Source organism: Lithobates pipiens, unplaced genomic scaffold, assembly GCF_037356315.1.
Source record: "Lithobates pipiens isolate NorthernLeopardFrog02 unplaced genomic scaffold, aLitPip1_a1.2 Scaffold_18, whole genome shotgun sequence".
In the NCBI taxonomy this organism is placed as follows: Eukaryota; Metazoa; Chordata; class Amphibia; order Anura; family Ranidae; genus Lithobates; species Lithobates pipiens.
Genome location: NW_027507758.1, coordinates 99,619,619 through 99,637,527, shown reverse-complemented (window position 1 = coordinate 99,637,527; position 17,909 = coordinate 99,619,619).

Sequence of the window (17,909 nt, the reverse complement as noted above, 5' to 3'; positions counted from 1 at the left end):
CCACGGTTTGTTGACATTTAGTGATCAGCTGTTAAAGGATCACAGCCAATCAGGTGGTAAACAGCCACTGTCCAATGGCTGTTTACCAGCGTCGGCGACTAGCAGTGTTCCCAGGAACATGCCGCCACTGACGTGCACGAGCAGCATGCTCGAGATCGCGTGCATGCACCATGCAAAGTGGGGTGGTACCACCTGTGGTCGGCCGTGACTTCATCACGGTCGATCACGTGGTAAACAGCAATGCCCAATGGCTGTTCACCCCCCTTGGTGGATAGTGGTGTCTCTGTGATACGCTGCCACCAAAGGAACAGGGATGCGTGCACAGGATCGCGCAAATTCCCTGTTTAAATGGAGGGCCGTCATATGGCGCCCTCCCAGAACAAGAGCCGTGCCGCCTGGCCGTCATATGACGGCCGGTGGGAGGCAAGTGGTTAATGGTGTTTCCGGTGGCTTTCGAATTTGCCCTGAACACCGCATATTGTTCGGTATTCGCCAAAACAACAAAAGTTTGGCCCGAACTTATGCTTGGCCCGAACCGTTTGCCCATCCCTAGTGGCTAGCAGTGTTTCAGCCCATACAAAGTTGCCCATAGTGTAAACGGGCTGATAGGTTATTATTTTTCTCCAGGCTAAAGTTCCCAGTCCTCCCATGATAGTTCAGAAAACATGAACTCATCTCTCCTTTCTTTTGTTTACTGGTTTATACAGTACAACTAAAAAGTATGTCTTCACCTAAACAAGATAGCATTCTGCTTTCAATCCAATAATACAAAATACAGTATTAATTTTTACTAAAATACTTATATTACATAGGGGTGGAGTTTGCACACAAGCACAATATCGACTGAGTGTGCCTAAGACAGTACAATGACTAAAAAACGCCCCTTCTCATACAATATTCCAACAACCTCTTCTAAACTAATTTTGTAGGGAACCAACAGCTTCTTTTTAAAACATTGTTTTTGTAAGATCATTAGGCAACTTCAAAGAAACAGTCAAAAGCCTCCTGCAATGCGCAAGAAAGCTCCAAAATCACAATTACAAGAAGGAATTGTTCACAGGCTGTACCCGAGATCGCCAGCCCAGGGAAGCTTAGGTCTTTCATTGCCAGAGAAACTTCTAAACAAATCACTGGTGATTGCTGAAGTTTATATCATAATCAGGCTTTGAAAAATAATCATTCTTTTAATTCAATTGAAAACATATTTTCTCTGTTATTTTAAACTTTTATTTTCTCTTTAAGAAGGGAGGAAAATAAAACATAAAAGCTACAAGTTGAAATTGTTGCAGCACAAGAGGTGATAAAATGTGTTTGGCAATCTGCATGTCATTAAGCTGAGGGTTCATGGTGGCCTTACAGTTACCGAAGATGTGTGCTGATTAACTCTTTCTGTTGCCACTGGTTCATTCAATTCTCCTAACTGCTCTTAAAGAAAAACTATAATGGTTTAAGATGAGTTTTATTTTTTTTAAATGTTTATGCCTCTAAATCACTCGTCAACATCAATAGTATGGAAAATATTGGATGTGATGATAACCAAGAGCATGCTGATTAAAACAGTTTCATTAGTATTAATCAGTATGGATTTATGAAAGGACGTTCTTGCCAAACCAATCTGTTAATGTTCTATGTGGAAGTGAGCTATCTATGAGGAAGTTAGCCATCTAGATAAAAGTAGGCCTGTGGATGTGGTATATCTGGATTTTATTTTGCAAAAGAATTTAATATAGTCCCCCATAAATGCTTAATTTACAAACTGACGTGTTTACAAACTGAGGTCTGCAGGCATGGACCATAGGGCTTATACATAGATAGAAAGCTGGTTACAGGGCCCATCCAACGGGTGGTGTCACATACCTTAAGGTAGAGCCTGACAAGCAAAGGAAACCCTCTTGTACAGCTCCAGTTCAATGACCACTGAGTTTGCAACAGTAGCCGCAAGAGCACGATGGGGTAAGAGCAGGGGCGTACCTAGAGCATTTGACTCCCGGGGCAGATCCTATACCTGGCACCCCCCACCTTAAAATGTAAAAACACCCCACTGTGCCCCCTGCATACCTCTGCATCCTTCAAATCATTTTGTCACTACTGTGTACCCCCCTCTCCACAACTGCACCTCTGGACCCCTTTAAATTACACAGCACCCTGCACCTCTGGACCCCTTTACATTACACAGGACCTTGTACCTAAGGACCTCTTTACATTACACAGCACCCTGCACCTCTGGACCCCTTTACATTACACAGCACCCTGCACCTCTGGACCCCTTTACATTACACAGGACCTTGCACCTAAGGACCTCTTTACATTACACAGCACCCTGCACCTCTGGATCCCTTTACATTACACAGGACCTTGCACCTAAGGACCTCTTTACATTACACAGTACCCTGTACCTCTGCAACCCTTTACATTACACAGCCCCTCACAGCTCTGGACCCCCTGCATGTTACACAGACCCCCTACAGTGCGGACCCCCTCCCTATTGTACAGACCCCCCATCTACAGTGTAGACCCCCCTACAGTACAGACCCTCCTACAGTACAGAATTCTCCCTACAGTGCAGGCCCTCCTACAGTACAGACCTCTACACCCCACAGCGCAGACCCTCCTACAGTACAGAATCCTCCCCTACAGTACAGACCCCCTACAGTATAGTATCCTCCCCTACAGTACAGACCCCTCCCCCTACAGTGCATATCCCCCTACAGTGCTGAATCCTCCCCTAGAGTAAAGACCCCTCCCCCTACAGTGCAGACCCCCCTATAGTACAGACCCCCCACAGTGCAGGACCCCTCCTACAGTGCAGACCCCCCTACAGTGCAGGACCCCCCTACAGTGCAGACCCCCCACAGTAAAGAATCCCCCTACAGTGCACAGACCCCCCTACAGTAAAGAACCCCCCTACAGTGCACAGCCACAGACCCCCTAACAATACAGGCCCCCCTACAGACCCATACCTCGGAACACACACGGAGAGCCCAAGGCAGTGGCATTGCAGGGGGGAGGTGCGAGCAGCACCTGAGTGACACCTGTCGGCTCAGGGATCTGGGACCCGGTGAACAATCCCCTTCTCTCTGTGGTCGCGTTGCGCTGTTCTGATCAGTCTCGGCAGTGGCTGTCACTCACAGCCGAGCAGAGTGAAGCCACCCCGCCCTCCTCCTCTATGTCTACACAGTGCTGTGCATGCAGGAGGAGGGGGAGGCAGCTTCACTCTGCTCGGCTGTGAGTGACAGCCGCTGTCCGAGACTGATTAGAATGGTGCAATGCGACCACATAGAGAAGGGGATTGTTCACCGGGTCCCGGATCACTGAGCCGACAGCAGTCACTCCACTCGGGTGCTGCTCGCACCTCCCCCCTGAAATGCCGCCCACTGCCAGTGCCTTGGGCTCTCTCTGTGTAGTCTACCTAACCCGCGGCCACGGCGCTGTCTCCTCTTCAGTTGTGGAGGGGGAGGGTGCTGGCCCGACACCCTGACACCCCCTCCAGAGTCTACGAGCATTTATGCTCGTAGAATGCCTGAAGGTGCTACTTCAGTGTTGGTCCTTTGTATGTGGCCAGGCTGTGTAAAAGTCTCACACATGTGGTATCGTCATACTTGGGTAAGAGTGCCTGTGGTGTTCTCCGTAGCAGGGGACACTTGTAGCAGCCAGCCGCGGTAGTGGCGCTCCGTTTGGTGGCTGTGGATGCAGACACTTGTGGTTACGGGGTGCTGTGGATGCAGGTAGGTTGCTGGTGCCAGATACCACGGATGCAGGTACATGGAGGCTGGAGCAATGTGCATAGTGAGACAAGCCAGGTCACATACAGAGGAATCAAGGTACATCAGAGATATTACTAAGAATGGTCAAGTTCAGGCAGAGGTTTGGCAACAGAGAAATCCAGAGGTAAGACTGAAGAAAAGTCAAGCAAGCTGAGGTCAGGAATGGAGAGAATCAGAGGAGTCAGGAAGCATGGTAATGATCAGATCAAGGATAGGAACTGGAAATAGGACACAGGGGGAAACTGCAAATCAGACAGCAAAGGCCCTAGTACCTCTACCATACTACAATTGGCGCCAATGCTAATGGTGTATGCACACCTGGCAGGTGGTGATAAATAGTGTGTACTCAGACTGGTCTGGAGTGGTAAGTGGGAAAACCCAAGGCTCTGTCATGTGACCAAACCAGTTCAATTTATTCATAAATGATATAGGGATTGGTATAAATAGCTCAATCACAGTGTTTGCTGGTGATACAAAGCTAAGTAGGGCAATAACTTCACAACAAGATAATGAAACTTTACAAGAAAACCTCAATAAAATTAAGGGGAGGGGAACTACATGGCAAATGGTTTAATGTTGAAAAATGTAAAGTAATGCACTTGGGGCTAAAAATATGAACTCAAGTTACTTGCTATACGGAGAACCTCTGGGGAAATCCATGATGAAACAAGATCTAGGGGTCCTAGTAGATGATAGGCTCAGAAATGGCATGCAGTGTCAAACAGCAGCAAGCAGAATATTAGCATGCATTAAAAAGGGAATGTATTCAAGAGATAAAACTATAACTCTGCCACTTTATAAAATTTTGGTTCAGCCACATCTGGAGTATTCCGTCCAGTTCTGGTCACCAGTTCTCAGGAAGGATATGCTGGAACTGGAGAGAGCGCAGAGAAGGTCAACAAAGTTAATAAGGGGACTAGAGGACCTCAGTTACAAGGAACAACAAAAAACATTAAACGTATTCTCCCTGGAGAAACAACGCTTTAGAGGATATGATATATAAATTCTGTATCTTAATGGTGATTTTAGCATAGGGAATAAAATATTTAGTCTCAGGAATAAGAAGGAGTTACTTAATGAAATTGGAGGAGACGCAAGTTAACCTTAAACTGCGTAGGGGGTTTTTCACTGTCAGGGCGGTAAGAATGTGGAACTTACTTCCACAATAAGTGGTGTCAGCAGGAGGTATTGATAGTTTAAAAAAAAACTCTTGGACGTGTATCTTAGCGAACACAGTATACAGGGATATGGGATATTTTTTTTGACATGAACACACACACCCACACAGGTTGAATTGGATGGACTGGTACTGTATCTTTATTCAACCTTTATTTAACCTTACCAACTATGTAACTATATACAGTATATGTCAAACACAAGGCCAGTGAGCCAAATCCAGCCTGCAAGGTCATTTTATGTGGCCCTCGCACTTCTTCTGCAGCTTCAGCACCTTGTCTCCATCCCCACCTTGTCACAGCAGTTGACCCACCAGATCTTGCACTTCTCCATGTAGCCACGGAGAGGCTTGTCTCTGACCCCCTGGTCTCGGCATTCAGCAGACTCCGGCAGCTGACTCCAGCCCTCCTCTGGTCCTCCATCAGATCCTGCATTTTCTGCTGCCCCAGCTTCTTCCTGGCAGCAGCACAAAGTAAGAAGGGTGCACTGTGATGTAAGAGAGGGTCAGGTACGCTTGACTTCTGATAGTGGGGGGGGGCTCCTGACATGTGATTTAAGGGGGAGTGGGATGCTCTGTAAATCTAGTCTTAGGCCGCGTACACACGCGGGGACTGTTCGCCCAACTTTTTCCGCTGAACAGTGTTTCGGCGGACAGTCCGCTCGTGTGTGGGCTTCAGCGGACAGTTTCAGCGGACAGTCTGACGAACAAAGTTTTTCGGAAATTCCGTAAAACTGTCCGCTGAAACTTGGTTTGAGCGGACAGTCCGCCCGTGTGTAGGCTTGTTCGTCAAACTAAGTTCCGCGCATGCTCAGAAAGGATTTACACGCCGAAGGTTGCATTGCAGTGTATAGGACGTCGTATTTCTAGTCCCGTCGTACGTGCCGTTCACGTCATCTCGCAAGTTTCAGCGGACTGTTCGTTCGTCGTGTGTGGCCAAGTCCGTCCATGCTCATTTTGAGCGGACTGTCCGCTCAAACTGTTTGACGAACAAAGTTGGGCGAACAGTCCCCGCGTGTGTACGCGGCCTTACAGATACAATCTGCCCTTTGAGGGCAACCATATGGCCGATGTAGCCTACAATGAAATTGAGTTTGACACCCCTGCTCTAAATGGATGTTGTATACCTATTTTACTATGCACAGAAAATATTTGCTTTACAAATGAGCATGTGAGCAGAGTGGTGATGGATTTACTGAACATTACAGAATTTTAAAGAGAGAGCACAGCAGATGATGTCCGTTTTCACACTGTGAATACAATTTCATATGCAGCTGTCTGAAAAGAGCAGGCAATGAGGCAAAATAACTTTGGCTTAAGCTATTGTGTTCTATAAACCACAGTCATTTTGAGCAAAGCAAGCATGGATAGCCTGTAAAATGTGAAAAGGAGCCTAGGAACCCACCTGCTGGCTGAGCATAAAAATACAAGTGTTTTATGTAATATTTCATATTCTAACTCAAGCCCCAAAAACACTGTCAGATTTTCTGCAGATTTTTTCCTTCAGATTTACCAAAACCATATAATATGAGGTCAAACCTTAGGAGTTTCAATTTGTATGCAATCAGGCAGGCCCTTACATTAAGGTGAAAAAACTTCTAATACTGACCGGCCCTCCAGCCCCCCCCCACCGTTTTACTCACCTGAGCCTTACGTTCCCTCGGCGGAGACATGCTCTTCCTCTCTGTCTGGGGTTCTTGGCTCTTGATTGGATAGATTGATAGCTATGCAGCCATTGGCTCCCGCAGCTGTCAATCAAATCCAATGACATGGGCGGCGGGGGGCTGGGCCACGTCTGGCATTCTGTGTCTAACCACTTCAACCCCTGAAGAATTTACCCCCTTCCTGACCAGAGCACTTTTTTGCGATTCGGCACTGCGTCGCTTTCACTGACAATTACGCGGTCATGTGACGTGGCTCCCAAACAAAATGTATGTTCTTTTTTCCTACAAATAGAGCTTTCTTTTGGTGGTATTTGATCACCCCTGTGGTTTTTATTTTTTGCGCTATAAACAAAAAAAGAGCGACAATTTTGAAAAAAAAATGATTATTTTTTACTTTGTGCTATAATAAATATCCCCCAAAAATATATAAAAAATAAATATCCCCCAAAAATATATAAAAAAACATTTTTTTCCTCAGTTTATACCGATACGTATTCTTCTACATAATTTTGGTTAAAAAAAATCGCAATAAGCGATTGATTTATTTGCGCAAAAGTTATAGCATTTACAAAATAGTTTTATTTATTTTATTTACAATAGAGTTTTATGTCATTTTTATTAATATTTTTTTTTAAATGGCGGTGATCAGCGATTTTTATCGTGACTTCGAAACATTATGGCAGACACATCGGACATTTTTGACACATTTTTGGGACCATTGTCATTTCTACAGCAATCAGTGCTATACAAATGCACTGATTCCTGTGACACTTGCAGTGGTTAACCACTAGGTGGCAGTGTAGGGGTTAAGTGTGTCCTAGGGGCATGTTTCTAACTGTGGGGGGCGAGGCTGTGTGTGACACGCTGGCCGCCTCTTAAAGGGCAACGTACAAGTACGTGATTCTGACTGTACGAGCCCTTCTGCCGATGTTTATCGGCGTGAGGCGGTCGGCAAGCAGCTATAGACGCAAATGCTGGACTCGGGAGTGAGTCCGCAAGGTAACCCCCCCCCCCCCCCCGGGAGATCGCTTCTCCCAGGGGATTTACTGATGCGAGAAGGAGCCTCTTAAAGCGGGCGTAAACCCAGTTTCAAAAAACACTTACATTCCCAGCATGCCGGAAATGCTAACTTTCACATTGGTTGTGCTCTCAACCAAACTTTCAAACCATCCAATGGCTGGTTTCATAACTGATCACATGTGCAGCATTATGGCAGTTGAAGAATCATTAGATGCCAAGATGGCAGTTTCCTTGACTGAAAACGATAGAAGGGTTTACTTCCACTTTAATGCTGTCTGTGTCCCCAATTTCTTGGGTTGTCGCCAGAACAGGAAATTGTCCAGTGGGGGCACTAGTTCTGGTCACCCTGGTGACAACCAGGGATCCCCTCACTTTGTACCCACAAAAACTAGTACAGGTGCTAGTGCCAGGGGTAACCTGCGATACTGAGTCCACAGTTCAGCAAATTCGGCCTTGAAAAGGTTAACACATAGATCCCCGCAGCCTTGCTGCTCTCTAAACCAGTGGGCAACCTTAAACAACAACACAAAAAAGAGAGCGCACAGGCTCTAATGTAGTAACCTTTAATAAATGGAATAAAAACAAACACAATTGCATTCACAAACAGGAACTCTTATCAGGAACATCATCCATCTGAGACCTCTGATGATGTGCCTGATACAAGTACCTGTTTGTGAGTGCAATTGTGTTTGTTTGTTTTTTTTTTCTTCATTTTTTAAAGGTTACTGCAGCAGAACCTGTGCGCTCTCTCTTTTTTTTTTTTTTTCCTCATTTTGGAAGGATTTCCTCTCAATTCTTGTTTCGTCTGGGGGACAGAAAGTGAAGGGAAATCTCCCCAATTGCATACAGATGGCAAAAAAAAACTGATGGGTTATAATCCTCCTTACACTAGCCAAAGTGAAAAAAAAAAGGTTTTGCCTTTATTTCTACTTTAGATCAAATATTAGATGCATATGTTTCTAGTGTCTCAAAACAATATGTGCAGTAAGCTATTTTTATGGTTCATACCATGTATAAATGGATAAAATAAAAAATATATTTTGTGTAAACTAAAGTGTTAAAAGATATGTGTAGAGATTTAGTATTTTTAAATTTCCATTTTGCCTTTGAGTGATGCTGTAGAAAACAGCAGGCAGTAGTCATTCTCAGGGTTGCCGACCGGCAGTAAATTTACTGACAGTTTGTAAAAATCAGTGATTTTTTTACAACTGCCAGTAAATATCAGGGGCTGATCATTTCATGCTGTGTTGACTTTTTAAGTGTAAATCAAGCAAATTACTTTGTTATAGGTATTGTCAGTGTTTCCATATCATGTTTATACTCTGTGTTCATTTTCAATAGGAGTTCTGTAATTTTTTGCCAGTAAAAAATGTGCTCCGCCAGTAAATGTTCCATGTTTTGTCTGTAAAAAATGTTGCGAAGGTTGGCGACCCTGGTCAGTCTGTGCATGCCTTTTAATTGTCTCTAAGCATGCTTTCCCAGCTGCTTGTTGTTTAACCACTTCCCGACCGACCACGGAAGATATACTGCGGCAAGGCAACCACTCTGTGCCAGATTCTGTACTAGGTACAGGATCTGAAACTTTCAGGTCTGGGGCACGCATTTGTGTTGCCAACAATACGCTACTGCTATGATCACACAGAGCAGGAGCCCAGTGGCTGGTACCATGGACTCAATGTCGATGGCACCCATCAATTGTACAGTACACACTCAGAACAGTGATCTGCCATGTAAACAAGTTCGTTATGATGAATTTATCATTATGAGGGGCTCCCACCATCGCTGTGCTGACTTCTGTGCTGGGTTTTTAACTTTTTTGTTTTGTCAACTTTTCGTAACAATTACGTATTTTCGTTATGAATTTGGATCCGAAATTTGTAAAAGAAATTTCGTACAGAATTCGTATGCATAAAAATGTGTATTTCGGAGTCGTACGAATGTACGAATTTCCGTAAATTTGTACGGATTTTCAATTCATACGAAACTAATCGCACATGTCTACCTAAGACGTTTTGGCTGGATAGGAGGTGTCAAGACCGTTGAAGCAGACCTGATTAGTCATTGTATTAGGGGTTCAATGCGCAAGCAAGTACTTTTCTGTTTGTTTGAATGGAACAAGCAGTTGTCAGATTCTCAATGCAGGGGTTTCCTGGAAGTGATGATCGCTGGATCTGATCACCCATCGCTGGACCCCGGAGAAGAGATCAGCCATCGCTTGATAGCAAGAGAGGATTATCACCGCTGGAATCTTTTTTTAATTTTTTTTATTTTTAATTATGGACTTTTCCCAACGGTGTGTGTGTGTTTTTTAACAATTTTTTAAACTTTCTTTGTGAAATGGTAGGGGTACTTATGTATCCCCTTACCATTTCAAACAGGGGGGACCAGGATCTTGGGGCCCCCTTGTTAAAGGGGGCTTCCAGATTCTGATAAGCCCCCTGCACGCAGACCCCCACAACCACCGGGCAGGCTTGTGGGGATGAGGCCCTTTTCCCCATCAACATGGGGTCATGGTGCTTTGAGGGGTCACAGACCCCTAAAGCATTTTCCCAATGTTGAGGGCATGTGGCCTGGTACGGTTCAGGAGGGGGGGCGCTCTCTCATCCCCCCTCTTTTCCTGCGACCTGCCAGGTTGCGTGCTTGGATAAAGGGTCTGGTATGGATTTTTTTTTTTGGCATGGATTTCCCCTTAAAATCCATACCAGACCTGAAGGGTCTGGTAATTGAATTTGGGGGAACCCCACGTTTTTTTTTGTTTTTTTATCAATGACTTTCAATGACTGTTCTCTGTATTACGGGGCCATGAGTGCTTTTAAATTACTTTTTTCCTGCAGAAATGACACTTTGTGCAGGGACAGTTCTAAGCACGGGAAACATGGGCCCCTTTACAGGCATACTATAGACACCCCCCAGGTATGAAATTTAAAGCAATATTACACTTTTTTTTTTTAAAGCCAGCAGCTACAAATACTGCAGCTGCTGACTTTTAAAATAATGACACTTACCCGCCCAGCGCGCCCGCGATGTCAGCAACCGAAGCCGATCTCCCGATCGTCTCTCGGGTGCTGCCGCCGCCATCTTAGGTATGGGAATCAGCTTTATTTCCTGGTTCCCTACTGCGCATGCGCGAGTCGCGCTGCGCAATAAGGATGGTCCCCGCTGTCTCTGGGATCCGTGTGTTTCCCAGCAGGCAGCGGGGGACCTTCGTAAAGGGGCGTAGATTCTGCGGAAAGGGGCGTACCTTCTGCAGAATCTACGCCGGAAGTGGGTGCAGTTACCTGTACTGTACAGGTACCTGCACCCCCCTCCCCCTGAAAGGTGCCAATTGTGGCGCCGGAGGGGGGGAGGGTTCCAATGAGTGGAAGGTCCACTTTAGGGTGGACCTCCGCTTTAAGCATTATTAAAATCAGTGCTCCCAAAAAAATGGCAGTTTTTAAAACTTTTTTTTTCATTGATACATGTCCCCTGGGGCAGGACCCAGGTCCCCAAACACTTTTTAGGACAATAACTTGCACATTAGCCTTTAAAATTAGCACTTTTGATTTTGAAAGTTCGAGTCCCATAGACTTTAATAGGGTTCTAAAGTTCACACGAAGGTTCTGGTGCGAACCGAACCGGTAGGGTAGATTCATTATTCTGGACTATTGTCACCACTGATGCCAGTAATTAAAGACCCATTCAATGGGAACCAATCAGAAGATCTTGCCCATATCATTTAAGTATGGGGCCTTCCTCAGCTGAGTCTGTTTGCATCACTATCCATTCACAAGGTGCCTCTCTTGCTACCCTCACATTGGTGAATGAAGTGGATGCGCTCACTCACCCAAGGAATAGTCGTTTAGCAGTTCTACTACTGCCTTTGGTCATAAAGTTCCAGGTGAGGCTGTTGTCTGAAGGTGTCACTGTGGTAGCAAGCTTGCCGATTGGCCGCAGGCCTTGGGTTTACCCTAGCCATGGAACCTAGTCAGGGCCAAGCACCTCACCTCAAGCACCTCAACTACCAGTGTTTCCACACCTGTCCAAAATGAACCTGAAATTCAGAGGGAAGGATTGTAGGACTTGGGCCATCCTCTGGAAGTGGTTCAACCCTGGAAAAGTTACAGAATGGATGTCAACATACGCTATTTACTTTGAAGTCTGGAACAGGTTCACAGTCTTCACAGCTGAGCATAAATTAGATTCTTGCAACCGGGAGGTTGCACATTTGCTATTTCTTCCACATGGATATAAATGTGGGCCTAGTTCCGTAAGGGCTCAAATTTCAGGCATTTCAGCTTTCAACAGGGAAAATGGGCATGTGAGCTGCCAGGGGAACACGTCAGTTGGTTGGTCCTGAGGAGGAATAAAGTGGCCGTTCCATCCTTTTCTGGCAGAGATAATACCTAACCTACACTAGGTGTACCAAGTATCTAAAATACCTACCTTCAAGCAACTTCCTAGTTAAAATCCTCCAAAAGGTTTGTTTTCATCAGACAAATTCTGAGGAGAAAGCTACAGCAAAACCTTGTCATCTTGTAGAGACAAGGTCATCCAGAAAACTTACAGTGTAGCCTGGCAAGAGCCTCTAGAAGTGATAGAAGCTCATTCAGCTGGGCTCTTACATCAATGGACTTTGACACAATGACGATCCAGGCTTCCATGTCCATTATGATAAAGTTTGATTATACATTTTAGACCTCCCTGTTTTGCTTGTTATTTATCACATGTACACCATATTGGTGTTAGGAAAATGGACAATTGTATCAAATACTTACCATAATTTTCCTTTCCTGACACCAATCCATGGCAGCATATGAATCCTCCCTTTTTGATCTTGTTATTATTACAGAGAATGGGGGAGGTTGCTCTGGCTTTTCTTTTATAAATTTAAACCGGTCCTGTGGGTGGATATAGGGGCGGAGCTATATTATATGCATGCGGCCATGGATTGGCGTCAAAGAAGGGAAATTATGGTAAGTATTTGATACCATTTTTCATTTTAGTGTGCTACAATAATCAAAGGGTTGAGACTCATGTATTCATTTATTTTTTTCCACAGCGTTGCAAATTGGTTGGTTATAATAGCTAAATCAAATGCAGATTGTATAATACAGGATGCTTCTACATGGCAGCTTATAATGGCTGTGTGTCTTCATGGTAAAAAGAAAAAAAAATGTTCCTTTTGTAGGTATATGAAATAAGTATGTTTAGGAAGTTAGCTATTGTTGCATTCCTTATAATACAAGATGCTAGAATGTACTTGGACCTAGTAATAGAAAGCAAATCACATACGCAGTTCAAATTATTTTAATACAGAACTAATAACACAGCTGACAACCAGAATGGAAACCACACACCTCTCATCTGCTTTATGCCGATTGCATCCGTGTCTACTCTAGAAAACAAGTGGACAGAATCATTCGACACCTTCATGCTCATCAAAGCAAAGCCAAACAAATACAGCCATTCATACTGGTTGTTGATGCTGATTTTCCGGTTCAGTGATATGCAGATGAATCTCATTTATTATATCAACCAGTAAGCATTCTAAAGAGTTCAAATCAACATTTTCCCGTTTTCCCACATCTCAGTGGTTTAAAACATGGATTTAATTTTATTCTATGTATTCGTTTACCATTTGTGATGATAGGAACAAAGATAAACTGCTAGTCCAGAATGACCAATAAATTCAATCCATTACACATTTGTTAAAGCATAACTCCACTTTTGCTGAGAAAAAAAAAACATTCCCCTCTGGGTGATCTATGTACATTGCAAGGATTATAACAACCTTTGTTGCAGATTCCTACCTTTTGTTATTCTGAAGTAATCCATGTGTGTTTGTCTGTGCCTCTGTTCTGAGTGGGTCTAATGGGAGTGGTTTCATAATTAACCGCCAGGGTGAAGTTGGAAAGCACTAATGAGGAAGTCTGCTGGGCCTGTATCCCTTTAGACGTGCTCCTATTAAAAGTATCGCTCCAAAAATTACACTTTTTTGCAGGGGATGCCTGAAATCTGACTTGTATCTTAGGCAGACTTCTGGGAAAATTGGTGAGCCAATCACACAAGCAGAAAATTATGTACAACACCATGTAGCCATATTGCAATGCATTCTCAAAAAAATACATCTGCTGCAGATTGAAAGGAAAGGTAATTTTTAATAAAATTTAATTACATTATGATTAGTGTTGCAATTATATGCGCTGTATTATTTTTTCTTTATTTGCTATTTTTTTCCCCCCACGAAAGTGGCGTTACCCTTTAATCATACATTTGTTTGAAAAGCTATTTTAAATTTTTTTGTTATAGGTGTTACTGACCTTCTCTAGTATTTTTTAGCCACTCCAGCATTGGCTACATGTTGGCTGCTGCTCCAGACTGGCTTCCTAATAGTGATAATGGCCATGCTGGCATAATGTGAGTTTGCACTGTCACCTACAGTGTAGGAGTCCCAATGTAGCTGTGCTAGGTAAATAACTAAAACGCTTCTCAAAATTGATTACCCAGTGTTTTTAATATATAATACCAAAAATGTGTGTGTGTGTGTATATATATATATATATATATATATATATATATATATATATATATATATATATATAATTTTTTATTATAAACATATACACAATTAATTACCCATTGTCCATCATTCATGTCCACAAATTCATGCAGTGCTTTGTGCTGTTTAAATTTCTTCAACAGTTGAGCACAGAGCATGGTTTTATATTGAAAACACTTGGAAATCAATACATTATTTGAAACATTTGAGTTATTTACCTAGTGTAGTTGCATTAGGGCACATACTGTATATTAGCCCTTACACGCCGAGAATATAAGTGTAGCAGTGGTTTGGACACATAAAGTATATTAGTAATATTTTTATTAGTTGATTATTGTTTAATTTTTTTGTCTGAGGCATGGGTTTGTTGATTTCTCTGACATTACAGGTGTACAAATGGGAGACAGTTTAAAAGGACTGAAAATATATTTTGAAATTTCATAAGCATGTTATATGATATTTTAGTAATTGGGTTTAGATTAATATTTAAATCGTCACTGAAATGGTATGTTTTGTTGTACAATATTTACTGGGTCTCTGATGTTGTATCAAGGTGATGGTGGGGCCAAAAACCAGGGGGTGGAATTTCCCAAATGCAGCCCCAAAGAACAGTCTGAGGAAGCATTTTTCTTAGCCAGTCTCCCAATCTGACCCTTCTGCAGAGAAACCCTACTACTGATCAGAACATATTGCATGGCAACAGATCCATTTTCACTGGAAATACAACAGTGATAAAGCTAGGAGTGTAACTCTATGCCAGGGGTATACATGTATAGATTATTTTGTCCAGACTGAATGAAAATATTCTAACAGATTGCCTCATCCATGGTATATTTGTATATAGTGTGGATTGATGACTCTCCTACTAGGGCTAGTGTATTCTGAGAGCCGAAGCCGGTGCCTTTCAGAGTATCCAAACAGAAGCAATTTGGTCAATAAATGTTTGGCCGATTCCTTTTATATTCTTTATTTTATTCTATTTTTTAATCAAAGGATTTTGGGTAGGAGGTGGCCGACAGGGCCACACACGTACTGATTTTTGGCAGGTCCTCAGAACTGACCAAAATTCATATAATGTGTACACAACCTAAGTATGGAGTTGTCATATGGAACACATACCATATACATGAGAAAGACAAGCACCATGAAGAATTTGTAGGTGTTGCTTCCAGTGAGTGAGCCTATAGCAAAGTTGGCTAAGCGGCACTGGCTAAGTGGCATCCTCGTATGTATATGGGTATTTTAGTTGGGGGAAGAACAGCCTGGGAGGCATTTGTCCCCTCCCTGCTCCCGAGCCAGTACAAATAATATACTGGTACATTGATCTAGTGGCTCTGAGTGGAAATATTTTTTTATTCAAACCTCATCAGCTTGGGTCCTGCAGTCAGAGACAGCTGATGGATGCTATGGGTGCTACTGTAGTGCATCTGAGACTACAGCGTCTGACTTTCTTTGTGGCTCTGAGATATTATGTGACAGAATGTATAGACCTGCAAATGAAAAATGCAAAACTGCAAAATGTATTGTTCTCATTTGTTAGGAATCTTAATGATAAGGATAATGAAATGGTGTTTCAATAAGTCTTTTATTAGGTATTTTATTTACATTCTAATGATTTACAGAAAGCAGCAGTCATCTTGTTCAACTCATCCACAACTTTATTACAGAGGCATAACTAGAACCTTGAGGGCCCCAAAGCAAAAAATTGTGAATGGCCCCACTGATTTGCCTTGTTCCATCCGAGTGCCACGCTTCCAGTTCTGTGAGAGCATCCATGGACGTCCTCCCAGAACCCTGACTGCTGCATGCCCCCTGGGACGCACATCCAGCGGCTCTTTGCCATGAGATCAGCTGATCCCATGTAAACAGACTTGCCGGTTCTCAGCAGTCCTTTCCTCCCAACCTGTGTCTGTGTGAGGAAAGGAGAGCCGTTAATTGGCAAGACTGACAGTATGTTGTTTACACTGATTATCATTGCAACCCCAATCAATGCCGCCTATCAGTGCCACCTATCAGTGCCCATCAGTGCTGCCTATCAGTGACAACTATCAGTTCCCATCAATGACACCTATCATTGCCCATCAGTGCAGCCTATCAGCGCTGCCCATCAGTGTCACCTATTAGTGCTCATCAATGTCTATCAGTGCTCATCAATGCCACCTATCAGTGCTCCTCAGTGCCCATCAGTGCTCATCAATGCTGCCTATTAGTGCCACATATCAGTGCTCATAAATGCTGCTTATCAGTGCCATCTATCAGTGCCACCTATCATTGCAGCCTATTAGTGCCAATCAGTGCAGTTTATCAGTGCTGCCTATTAGTGCCCCCAATCAGTGTTCATCAATGCAGCCCATCAGTGCTGCTTATCAGTGCCACCAATTAGTGCCATCAGTGCCCATTATTGCAGACTATCAGTGCTCATCAATGATGCCTATCAGTGCCCATCAGTGCCTCCTCAGCAGGACTCTGAGTCTTGCAGGGCCCCCCAACAGTGGTGGAACCCCAAGAACCAGTCACAAATGTGACCTTTGCAACCCTGGTAGTTCCGCCACTGCTTTCTTATGAACAATTCATCCCTTACAACCCCTTCTTTTAGCATATAAATTGAAAAAAAATGTGTTACAGTAAACCAGGTTCTTTAAAACAACACATGACTTTTACCATGGCCACCAATCACCATGGCACAGCAAAACAGTTTATGCAGGGCACAGAGTTGATCCCGTTTGTCTTCCAGGCCTAATGTTCCAAGTTACCCCCTGAATATCCTGCCTGATGCCATAAAGGAGCTGTGTTATTTATTTGACTTCTGTGCTGCCATACAACTGTGTAATGCCAGAACGGTTACTATTTTGCTTTGGTCCACAGAATTATGCAAACTATACTGGCATAATTGTACAATCTGTGATTATTTCTAATGCCTCTGGGTGTGCAGACTCCATTATTGTATTTCCACTGGAGCTTTTAGGCACACAACTTTGGCACATTAAGTGTCATCCCTCTGCTAGATCACCTCTTTTATGCAACACAATTATTGGTTTTCCGGGTTTTAACCTGGCTTAGAAAATTGTGACAATGTGTAAATGAATACTAATGTGTATTTCTCTTGCGTCGCCACTGCAAATGTGGGGTGAATGTATAACTGAGACTGCTGTCCTCACTCAAATAGCGTATCCGTGACTAATAAATGTGGTTATAGAATTAAAGATAGTGATGCTCTGTCAGTTAATTAATAAAGTGATTCATGGGTATAAAGTGCAATCCTGTGTCTCTATAATAGACACCCATATATTCTCACCGGGATAGAACTGGATAATCGTAACAAACAGTGATTAGATGCTTCAGTTGCTAGTGACCTACTATAAAGTGATTCCAGTACAAATATAATAGTAAAAAAGTGTATTCTAAACATGAATATCAATTGATCAACATAAATTGGTAGCTTCAGTGATACATAACATTAAAAATCATATATTTATTATTCCAATGCATAAGCGATGCATCTCAAGGATGGACACTGAGTAATCCACACATCAAAGAAGATAACCATATCAATAAATACATTCCTTATATAAAGGTCCTTAAAGAATTCTGAAAAGATGTGTGTGATCTATCCCTTCAACATTGATTTTGATAGTTCATAATATGGGTGACTATACAGTATATCCTCCTTCCCGTGTCACCTCTGTGCTCTCTGGCCTCTCACCTTAGATATGCTTAAAGCCAGCATAAGATGTAATCTCTCAGAGATG